Consider the following 11,648-nt stretch of genomic DNA (forward strand, 5'->3'; position numbering starts at 1 on the left):
TGTATCTAAATGGCGATTCTCCGTTAATGAATTTGTATAAGGTCAAGTCCTGGATATTTTACTAACTGTAACAACAAACCACTGCTTCCTACTGTATGCATTATAATCTACAGCATCTACAAAGACACCTTCCAACAAACGACTACACTCTATGATCTCAGCTATGATAATTAAAGGTTTGTGCTTTCTAGACATTCCCTGTAATGGAAAGAGCAGAGGGGTGTGGTACTTCATCACGGCCAGAAGGAGGCACTGTGTAACCATCAAACAAAAGACCCCAGTGTTGATAAGGCAAGGTACTGTACGTTACCACAGGGTATGAGGATACAGGTAGGTGGCAAAATCATTCAATCCATCATCAGTCACCGCAAATCAGAATAAATTTGTTACGTTCATTCAGGTCCTGATGTATTTTTATAGCTGCATAAAACTACTGAGAGAAAGATATTAAACAAAAAAAGATAAATCCAAATAGATTCAATTAAATGTCTCTTTTTTTAACCCGTCATGAACTTCAGTGGTATTTTTAAGAGAATAGAAGTAGTTATGAAAGGGTAGTACTTCAGAAAGTCTGAGGATCCATGAGTGCAAGGCCATTCAGAAATAGTCACGATACATCTTGACCCCGCTCTCATTTGTGAGTTAAAACTATGAAGGTGTGGATATTTAACAGTTTACAAGGTCCTTTCTCTTTTTTTTTCCTTCTTGAATTTGTCTTTCAAGTGGAAGACATTTGATTTCAGACGGGACAATAAGGCACAGCCCCTCACAAGCTCAGGTCGATAATGATGTGCTCAAAGATCTGCGTGTTTCCCTTGAAGCTTGAGGAAAAAATAAAGTCCCTGCGGTCGGTAGATACCACGGTGAAAGAGCGTGGGGCTTGGATGTACACCTCCTTAAAGCGGTCAAAGATTTTGTTATCCTCATCCCACAGGTAGATCTGTGAGAAGGTGTAGTCGCTTCCCAGAGCCAGATAGTAACGTTCCTTGAAAGAGAACGGCTGGAGAATCATGGAGCCTCGAGAGGGCAAAGCTTGGATCTCAGCAAACTGTTTGGTGCCCCAACGCAGAACTTTGGAATCACCGATATACCGCGTCATAGCCAGGTAGAGCTCCTCCTTGATCCGGAAGTGTTTCACAACCACTACATCCTCCATGTTGGGGATCTCACCCTGCAGGATGAACTTCTGGTTGCTCCGGCTCCACTGGTAGATCACTGGAACCTGTGAGCGGCTCGCTAGAATAAGGTGAGCTTTCCCATCCAAGTCGAGAAACTCTACATCCATGTCGCGGTACCACTCGTGCAGTGACTGGTATGAATAAAAGCCATTATCATTCCACTTGTAGAGGGTGGAGAGGCCAGCTTTTGAGCTGTCAGCAATCACAAAGAACCAATCAGAGCCAATCTGGAAGGCCTCAATATCATTGGGCTTAGAGATTTTGGACACCTCGATATCCTGGAACTTATTGAACCTGCTTTGGTCGTCATCAAACTTGTAAATGTGGGAACCACCAAACAGCTGAGCCACAATGACAAACACCTCATTTTCGATGATAACAGATTTGCACCCCACAATGGACTGACCTAAAGGGCAGAGAAACACATGAATCACGTGAGAATGAAACTCAGCTCAAGCATTCTGGGAGTGTTTGTTAGCCTAATGTGTGATTTGGACTTCCTAACTTACAGTGTCACTGAAATCTCCCTTTAACCCTTCACCCAACCTTCCGCGTAACCTGACATGCACCTCCTGCCCACATAGCAAAATTGGTATGGCCCAGATCTGGTCCACACAATGTGCTTACACATGGCCCACATAGCGCAAAGAATGACAGCCCTTTGGTGGCCCAGATCAGGTTTGCCAGAGGTGGCCCAGACATGGGCCAGCACAAGGCCAGTTGCAGACACACTGGTGGTCCTGTGCTAGCCCATCTCTGGCAAACCAGATCTGGGCCACCAAAGGGCCGTCATTCTTTGCGATATGTGGGCCATGTGTAAGTTGTGTGCAGCCACGGGCCAGTTGCAGACACGCAGCTGACCCTGTGCTGGCCCAGATGTCAGCCAAATGTGTACCTTAATCAAGCCATGTAATAACAACATGTGCCGGAACATAAAAAGTGCAAAAGTAACATTACGAACCTCTGTTCAGACAGTGAATGAACTGATTCTTTTACAGCGCATTTCCTTTCCCAAAGTCATACCTGAATTTGAAATGTTGGCTACCATAGCAGTATAGTATATCAACATGGCACTTGGGTCTTACAACTAAAATAGGAAAGTAGGAACATAAATAGTGCCATCATTGCCAGACCTGGCCCACATCTGGTTGACATACACCCTGCCATAACACCAGTCAGTCAGAAGTGCCAGCTTGATGCCAGATCCAGGGAAGACCTGTTTTCTATGAGCCTGGGCCACATGACCCAAACCACAATTGAGCCAGATATGGCATGCCATCACATAGACAGTGCCATCTATGCCAGGCCTGGCCCATATCTGGATGGCATACGTCTTATCATGCCAGAAGTCAACCAGCAGTGCCGGCTGGATACCAGATCTGGGCCAGACCTGCTTGCTATGTAGGTGAGAGATATAACTACACGTTGGGTTGACACAGCCTGCAAGGACTTAAATGGTTAGAAGGTTGAGCTGCAGAATAAAGAGGGGTTTCCAGTTATCTTGTAGGTTAGGACACATTTCCTGTAGAAAGCAAAATCAAACTTTACCTGTGATGTTATCATAAGTCCTGAAGTTCATTTCTATGTGGTCCCACTGGAAAATCATACAGCTCTCTGTGCTGGGAGCAGAAATGGCCACGTAGACATCATTCTTATAGCTGAATGTGTCAACAGACAACGATTCAGGCAACAGACTGATGAAGGATGAAATCTGTGGAAAGGAAAATTGGGAAATGTATTTTTCAAAAACCAACAAAGCCACGTTAAATGAATAACCTCTACATTTTTTAGAATGACTCTGCTGAGTTCTCTGATCCTGATCTCAGCTGGACATGAGAGAAGGGCAGCTGGCTCAGGTGTTTCTCACCTGTTGAGACACACTCATTCTGCAGGCTGGTCATATCATTGAGGCGCTTGCCCTTCATGTCCTCTGGTCCTGCACACACAACATCCGACACTGTGGCATTGGTGTTCTTTAACCACGTCATAAGCCACTTGGCTCTGCAGTCACATTCAAAGGCATTGCCTCGCAGGTCCCTGCAGAAAGGGAATATTGTATTTCACGGCTGAACAGGGAGAAAGACAGACTGCAAGAATTACACAGTACACTATTTCCCTATTTAACTATGTACAAACTCACAGCTCTATAAGGGAGTCAAGGTCATTGAAGAGGTCCCTGGGCAAGGCTTTAATGTTATTGTTTGCCAAAGACCTGGAAACAAATGCAGTTGATTATGAAAAGAGACATCATTAAATCATGTGTAACAGATAACAGTTGTATTTTCAGTCACTGGAACATACAAGTGAGTCAGGTCCCTGAGTCCTCTGAAGGCATATTTGGATGTAGTCTCTAGTTTGTTACTCTCAATGAATCTGTGGATCAACAAGAAGAGAAAGAAAAGTATATTTTTTGATCAATTTCAACATTTTGCCAGCTAGTAAACCAAATGGTAAATGGACTGGTTCTTGAACAGCACTTTTCTATTGTACCTGAGCACTCCCTGAAACTTGTCTAATTCAGATCAGGACTTTTTTCTATGCTTTTTCTGCTGATGTGTTTTCTATCAAACACATCAGTTGATAGATACAACCGAGAGGAACTTGAGTATCTTGCCCAAGAATATATGGTATGCAGACTGGAGCTGCTCTACCTCCCTAGCTACAGCCACCAATTAAAAGAAGATTGAAAAAGCAACTGCACACTTTATATAATGTACATATTTTCTTTTTTTACAATAATAAAACAACTTGAAAACAAACAAGATAATATTCATGTTATTTACATAATCATATATAACTGGAGGCCTGTTGGGGGGATGTTGAGTGCACTTTCTATATTCTTGCTATTTTAGTTTCAGAAAGAATATTTCTGACATCGTACTGAATCCGGTGAGCTTTCTGGAGTCAATTTATACCATAATGTTTGTAAAAGTTGTGTAAGAGCTGATTGTGATCATAGCTACCCTTGTATTTGATATTTCTGTTAAAATGCAATGACTTGATACTACAGTCACATGTATTTATTCTGGGGCAATGGTTCAGTGAAAGGCTTTGTTTATTTTGTAATTTGCAAGACTTCGGAATATGTGCATATAGACTCACCAGTCACGTTTTAGGTACACCTGTTCCACTATCATATGGCAGCTACTCAATACATTTATGCACGTAGACATGGTCAAGACGACTTTCTGAAAATCAAACTGAGCATCAAAATGGGGAAGAAGGGTGATTTAGGCAACTTTGAATCTGGCATGGTTGTGGAGTATTTCAGAAACTGCTGATCTGCTGGGATTTCTCAGCACAATCATTTCTAGGGTTTACAGAGAACTGTTCAAAAAAACCTGGAAATATCAAGTGAGCAGCAGTTCTCTGGGTAAAAATACCCTTTTGCTGCCAAAGGTCAGAGGAGAATGGCTAGACTGCTTAATGTTGATAGGAAGGCAATAGAAACTCAAATAACAACAGGTTGAACTGAGGTGTGCAGAAGACCATCTCTGAACACATGAGATGCTGAACCTTGAAGCGGACAACTGCAGAAGACCACATCTGGTGCCACTCTTTCAGCTAAGAGGAACAGGAAACTGAGGCTACAATGACAGCGGTTCACCAAAAAATGGACAGCAGAAGACTGGAAAAACAATGCCTGGTCTGATAAGTCTCACCTTCTGCTGCAACATTTGGATACTAGTGTCAGAATTTGGCGTAAGCAGATGAGCACATGGTTCCCTCCTGCCTTATATTAATGGTTCAGGATATTTTCTTGGCACACTTTGGGCCACATCATTTAAACACCACAGCCTGCCTGAGTATTATTGCTGATCATGCGCATTTGCCATGTTACAAAACTCAAATGATCAGAATCAGAATCGTGTTTATTGGCCATGTATATGTGCAGACACATACAAGGAATTTGGTTCCGGTAGATGGTGACTCTCAAGCACAGCAATGTAAATCACTCACACACACACACACACACACACACACACACACACACACACACACACACACACACACGCACACACACACACACACACACACACGTGTCTATATATACACATTACACATGCATACACATACATACACAAAGCTGTGTAAACCAACTATAAATAACCAATCTAAACTTATATACATAGAATACAGGATGACAGGAATGAAATGAGGTGGAGTGAATACTACAGAATGTACATAAGGTGCAGTTGCAGTCTGGCAGTGGGAGCAGTACAACAGGTCAACTGTTTAGGAGGGAGATGGCGAGGGGAAAGAAACTGTTCCTATGTCGGGTGGTCCTGGTCTGCAGGCTTCTATACCATCTGCCAGAGGGCAGCGGGTCAAAAAGTCTGTGTCCAGGGTGTGAGGGGTCTGTGATGATTTTCCCTGCCTGTTTCCTGGTTCTTGAGAGGTACAGGTCCTGGATGGAGGGCAGAGGGGTGCCGATGATCCTTTCTGCTGCCCGTACAGTCCGCTGCAGTCTGCTCCTGTCCTGTTTAGTGGCTGCACCATACCAGACTGTGATGGAGGAGCACAGGACAGACTCAGTGACTGCAGTGTAGAACTGGATCAGCAGCTCCTGTGGAAGACTGTACTTCCCCAGTTGTCTCAGGAAGTACATCCTCTGCTGGGTCTTTTTGAGGATGGAGTTGATGTTGGTCTCCCACTTCAGGTCCTGGGAGATGGTGGTACCCAGGAACTTGATCTCAAGCTGGTTTCTTGAACATGACAATAAGTTCACAGTTCTCAAATGGTCTCCACAGTCACAAGGTCTCAGTCCAACAGAGCTTCTTTGGGAGGGGGAAGAACAGGATTTTTGCATCATGTGAAACAACAAGTCAGCAGCCACTGCAGCAAAGCTATCATGTCAACATGGACCAACATCTGTTTCCAGCACCTCTTTGAAACTAATCCAGAAATAATTAATGCAGTTCTGAAGGTAAAAAGGCGTCTGAGTAATAACAAGGTGTACCCAGTAAAGAAGCTGGTGTACTTTGGTGTGATGAATAAAAAGAGAAACAAAGACTGTTTTCTAGTGGTACTGGAACCACTAGAGGGTGTGTAACCAACAACTGCCTACCCCACTGGAAAAATGCCAGCATCCAACAAAAAAGCCTCATTCCCATTAAAACAGCAGAGGGAGTGTTCGCCCAGGGCGCCAAACAGGCTAGGACCGCCACTGCGTGTCCCCCAGAATCCTTACTTTGTCAATATGAATGTTAAACAATCAAATCTTATGAAAATGGCCACAACTTGTATATTTAACACAGACTTAATGCTTCTCCCACAGCAGAAAGGCTGTGTATGTCTTTGCTGTTGTAGATTAGATTTAAGTTCACTTCTTTGCAACAGTCAAAACTGGCACAAGGCAGACACTGAGAGGGGAAGCAGGTTCAATGCTGAATGCTGTGGTAGCCGTTTTGGTTCAGGGTGCCTCTCACTCTGTACGAGTCACCGACCCAGGATTCAGCAAAACAGCCCCAGACCATCACACTTCCTCCCCCATGTTTGACAGTTAATGCCACACACTGTGGCATGTTTCCCTTTCCTGATTTCGTATTTGTTTTGTATTTTTGTCCACCTGTAAGAAGAACAAGCATATTTGGCTATTGGTGGAGACAGTGTGGGTGGTTTAGACCTGAAAAATCTTTTGTCCTCCACTCAAACAATTTCATGAATTTCTTTTAAGGACACCCCAGTCTGAGATATGCTGCAATAAATTTTGTCTACTGAAGAGAAAAACTTTGAAAGAGCTTCAGAAAGCCTGGAGGAAAAGCAGTGCTTGTTTAATCAAATGTAATAATACGCATTGATTAAAAGTCCCAAAGTAAAGCGATCTCTCTGCTTTCTTATCAAACAGCTTCTGTCGTAAAGCTTTGCAGCCAACCTTTACAAGATGCCGCCATCTTGTGGCAGCATCTGGCTACTGTTATTTGCACATACACATTGTGGTTTTCTGTTCCATTATATTTTAAAACAAACCCCTTGAATTGATTAGTAAATTGAAGTAGTATATGAAATATTAGCGTTAGGTAAGTCCCCCATTTCAGTTTATTAAACTGAGATTGGAGATTTACACTGACAGCAGGTCTGTATTACATCATTATGTTTGAGAGGCTGATGGAGGTTTAAACTCCCTCCACTACGCTGTTTATTGGACATTAGCTACATTTAAGCACAGTTTTCTCATTTATCTGAATATTTGAGCTGAATCAGTTTTTACTGTGTAAGTTGTAGATTTCTTCCCTCTGTGGAGTCCACAGCTCCATGCAGTCGGTTCAGCTGACTTTCTTGAGGCACTGAGGGCAGTTTGAGTGCATCACAGCAGACTGATCTTCTCTGTTATTGCTGTTTTTCCAGTGTGAGTGCACAAAAGGATCTCACAGATGTGGTCCCTGACACTCCAGCCACCTCTGCTGCCCCAGTCTCACCTCCAGCTGAGGCTCAGAGGAACAAAACAAAGAAAGCTTCCTGGTGGCATAGATGGATTTTTTGTAAGGTGAGTTTAACACTGCAGAGAATAAGCTCTGAGCAAACAAATGGTGCTGGAACTTGTGCATCTATTTGTGTTTAACTGGATTTATTTGTAACTGGCAGAAAAAGTCAAAAGCTCTTCCCAAAAATGAAGACAAGGTAGAAGACACGGTCGTGCCACCTTCTGAGCCAGAACAGAGGTACGATATTATTTTACTGTCTGAACAAGTTCTGCTGGTGCTCCTTCCTTCTTGGATCATGAAGGAGAATCTTTTGTGTTTTGTCCATTGTTAACCCCGTCAGCCAGTCTGAGGATGTTCTGGAGAAGGACTCAGCAGGTCCGAAGCCTCCAGTCTCAGCTGTACCTGACAAAGAAGCCGTGGCACATGAAACATTCCTGCCACCTTCTGCTACAGATCTGAGGTATGAGGTCCTTTTACTGTGTTCCTGTTTAAAGCTGATTCATTGCTTTGTGTTTTTCCTCCAGTAAATTCATCACTGTAACTGCACTGTTTGTGTCTTTCTATCACGGTAACATCAGCACTGACATATGTGAAGTCAAGGACGTTGGTGTCCAGACGGAGGTTTCGTGTTCTCCCAACTCGCTGCTGTTTTTCTGCACGGTACGTTCTACAGAGCCGAGTGTGACACGTGAACAGCTGTTATAGGAACACGTGGATTTTAAATGTTAGGATTGACACTCAAATTCTCATTATGTCGTCCATTTTGGTTGAACTAACTGGTGATGTGTTCCTTAAAAAAAGGTGACCTTAGATGATGAGCCGCTCTGTCCTGAAGCCCAGGCCGTCTACCCCACCGTGACCTGCTGGGGCAGGTCACGGTGGGAGCCAGGGAACCATGTTAAGAGACCACGTCACACACTGCAGACTAACATACGATGACGAGTTTGTCGATGGTGAGCAGCGGCAGAGAACAACTTACCTGCTGTTCTATGACAAACAGGTGATTACTCCCATCAAACACTGTGTTTATAGTGGGGCGATCGTGGCTCAAGAGTTGGCAGTTCGCCTTGTAATCGGAAGGTTGCCGGTTCGAGCACCGGCTCCGACAGTTTCGGTCGTTGTGTCCTTGGGCAAGACACTTCACCCGTTGCCTATTGGTGGTGGTCAGAGGGCCCAGTGGCGCCAGTGTCTAGCAGCCTCGCCTCTGTCAGTGCGCCCCAGGGCAGCTGCGGCTATAATGTAGCTTGCCATCACCAGTGTGTGAATAGGTGGATGACTGAATGTGTAAAGCGCCTTGGGGTCCTTAGGGACTAGTAAAGCGCTATACAAATACAGGCCATTTACCATATAAGATTTTATTGTGTTGGGTATATGATTTTTATTTTATTTTTTATTTTATTCTCATTTAAAGTATTTAAGTGCTTATGCATATGCTTAATTGTGACACTGTTATAGACTGTTCAGTGAAAGTTTCTAAAACTAGATTAACTTATTTCAGCGTCAGCAGTTTGAGAAAACAACTCCCTTTACATGTGCTGATAGCGCCAAGGGCACAAAACAGCATACCCATTGTTCCGTTAGGTTTCATAGCGAGGCGCGTGATGTCTGGTATGATCAGTTTGTAACTTCCTCCGTCTTCCTTGGAATGCATAAAGGAGTGGGAGCACCACTTCTGTTTCAGAGCTGGCATGACTGTGAACTGTGATGTTTGATGTGTGTGATTGGCTCTCCTGCGCACTAATAAATAGCTTGATCACGGCTCTTTCCGTGTTGCGGACTGTATTTACAAAATTCCACAACATCAAACCCTCTGTGTGCTAATATTACATCAGCTGACCTGAGGCAGTCCAAAAAAAACACTTTGTTCAGTCAAGTGTTTGTCGGATGTTCTGCCACTAACCCCCTTGTGATATTAAGGAAACTCTACCTGGTGTGACACCAGTTGGATGTTTGATTGTATAGCAATGTTTGTGTTTGGATTGTATTTCTGACCTTGCTTTTCTTAACATTTGACCTTGTAAATTTCAAAGCAGTCAATAATACAGGTACATCTTCAAAGAACATTTCAATATCATGGGCATTGACAGCTGTGTCAAGTGCAGGGACGAGCCTTGCAATTGCCATTTCAATGGTGCTCCTGAATGCCCCACTGGCAGTTAAAACTGAGATCTTAAACATGCAACAAACCATGGAAGATTCATTTTCATCTCATAAATGTTAGCAACAGTCGTAGAAAAGTAGACAGGTTTCTTCCAGTTTGCAGAAATCGTGCTACAAATGTTCAAACTACTGTAACATGGAATATGTGGGAAAAATCGTATATAAATTGTTTAAGGAACTGACCTTACAGCCCATTGTTCATTCAGTGGTGCTAGTTTCAGTCATTATGCAAATGTACTGTTTATAAGACTGGGAAAACCTGCAGTCAGCTAAGACTGAAGAAGTCACTTGGATGAGTGACGAAATGTTTATCCCACTGAAAACGCTACGTACAGATCAACAGAATCAACTTTTTGGGATTTGGACACTTCCCTTCATTGCCTCGACTTTATTGTCATTCTTTTCAAATGTATCAAGGCTTCCCGATCTAATCATTTCTTTAAGCTTAAAGTTAAGCTTTGAGTTGTCTCAACTCATTGCATTCCTTTTGTAAACTTTCAGTTGTGTCATTGAATTTCTGTTTTTTTCTGTTCATCCTCAACAAGTGGAGGCTGTGCCACAGATGAATCAATGCTGAATGCATGCCTTTTTCTCTCTCTCCCTCTTCTTGGCAGCTGGTGTGTGCAAAGAGTGTCATCAGATTTGGCATCTGTGCTTATTAAGCAGTAGTAAAAAGCATATATTCTTCATTTCTTTGGTCTAACTGCTGAAATATTACTTCAACTTGTTGTAGCTGCTGAAAGGAAATGAATTGTTCTCTAAGACAATTTTTAGAACAGCTGAAAGCTGAAGTTTACTTCCAATTTAAAACCTTTTCATAATTTGTACTTTCAGTGTGTGAGAGAGAAATAATTGTGTCATGGCTAGAGGACAGACTCACTCACAGAATATATATACACACACACACACACACACACACACAGATCAGCAACAGGTGGTTGCAATCATCACAGGAGCGTGGGCCAAGAGCGAGCTCCACCCAGGCAGGAGAGAGAGAGAAGTGTTACAGGCCTTCGATAGGGTCTGTTTTTATACAGAAAAGTAGAGATAGGAGACATAAGTTACATTTGGTCTGCAGGCTCTTCCTCGTCTGTTTTATTGACAGAATTTCACACCATCCTTTTCCATTCGTATACACACACATTCCTCAAAAATATAGCTTTCAATCCGTTTACATGTTAAACCCTTTTGGTTACCTTGTTTTTCTCACAAGCATAAATCTACAAAATAATTGTTGTATGTCAGTATCTTTATTTAGAATAAATCTGTAACTAAATTCTACCGCTGTCCATCGTCAATAATATTTCTGTGCAGTACCGTTAACACTGCAATTAACCTGCTTATTATTACCATTGTACATTCTTCATATCTTAACAGATCCAAACATATATTACATTTGGAAACAATGAGCAAACATATCCTGCAATTGCCCACAAAACAGTATACATCAGACTGTTTACTTTTAACAAAACAATGTAAGAACTGAGTTAAGCTGAAACCATCTTTATCAACTGTAAACCTTCCAGTAATGTCAAGGATAAAAGAGAGGTGTCACAGGTGAATAAGTATCTGTGTCCACAAATCCTCAGCAGTGACAACACTTAAACATCATAGTTCAAAATCCTTAACGCACACCTTTTTCTCCACTGTGTTCAAATGCTCTTAGCTGTTTAAGTAGAGGAAAAAGACTGACACATTTCACGACCGTTAAATGTTAGACAAATATTTATTTATGTGGTTAAATTGAGTATGGTTCCGACAACAGTTTTCACAAGAGGAAGTGTTGGCCCAGGGCACCAAACAGCCTAGGATCGCCCCTGAATGTGTATATATATGTATATTATTCATATTATGTGTTGGTTTCTACAATGATCATCACAACAAA

At 42.6% G+C, this 11,648-nt stretch overlaps 1 pseudogene; it reads right to left on the reverse strand.

Moving 5' to 3' along the window:
* Positions 1-643: 643 nt before the first annotated feature.
* Positions 644-4,855, reverse strand: LOC134624026 (leucine-rich repeat LGI family member 2-like; annotated as a pseudogene).
* Positions 4,856-11,648: the final 6,793 nt, after the last annotated feature.

The sequence above is a fragment of the Pelmatolapia mariae genome, linkage group LG3_W (assembly GCF_036321145.2).
Source record: "Pelmatolapia mariae isolate MD_Pm_ZW linkage group LG3_W, Pm_UMD_F_2, whole genome shotgun sequence".
Lineage (NCBI taxonomy): Eukaryota > Metazoa > Chordata > Actinopteri > Cichliformes > Cichlidae > Pelmatolapia > Pelmatolapia mariae.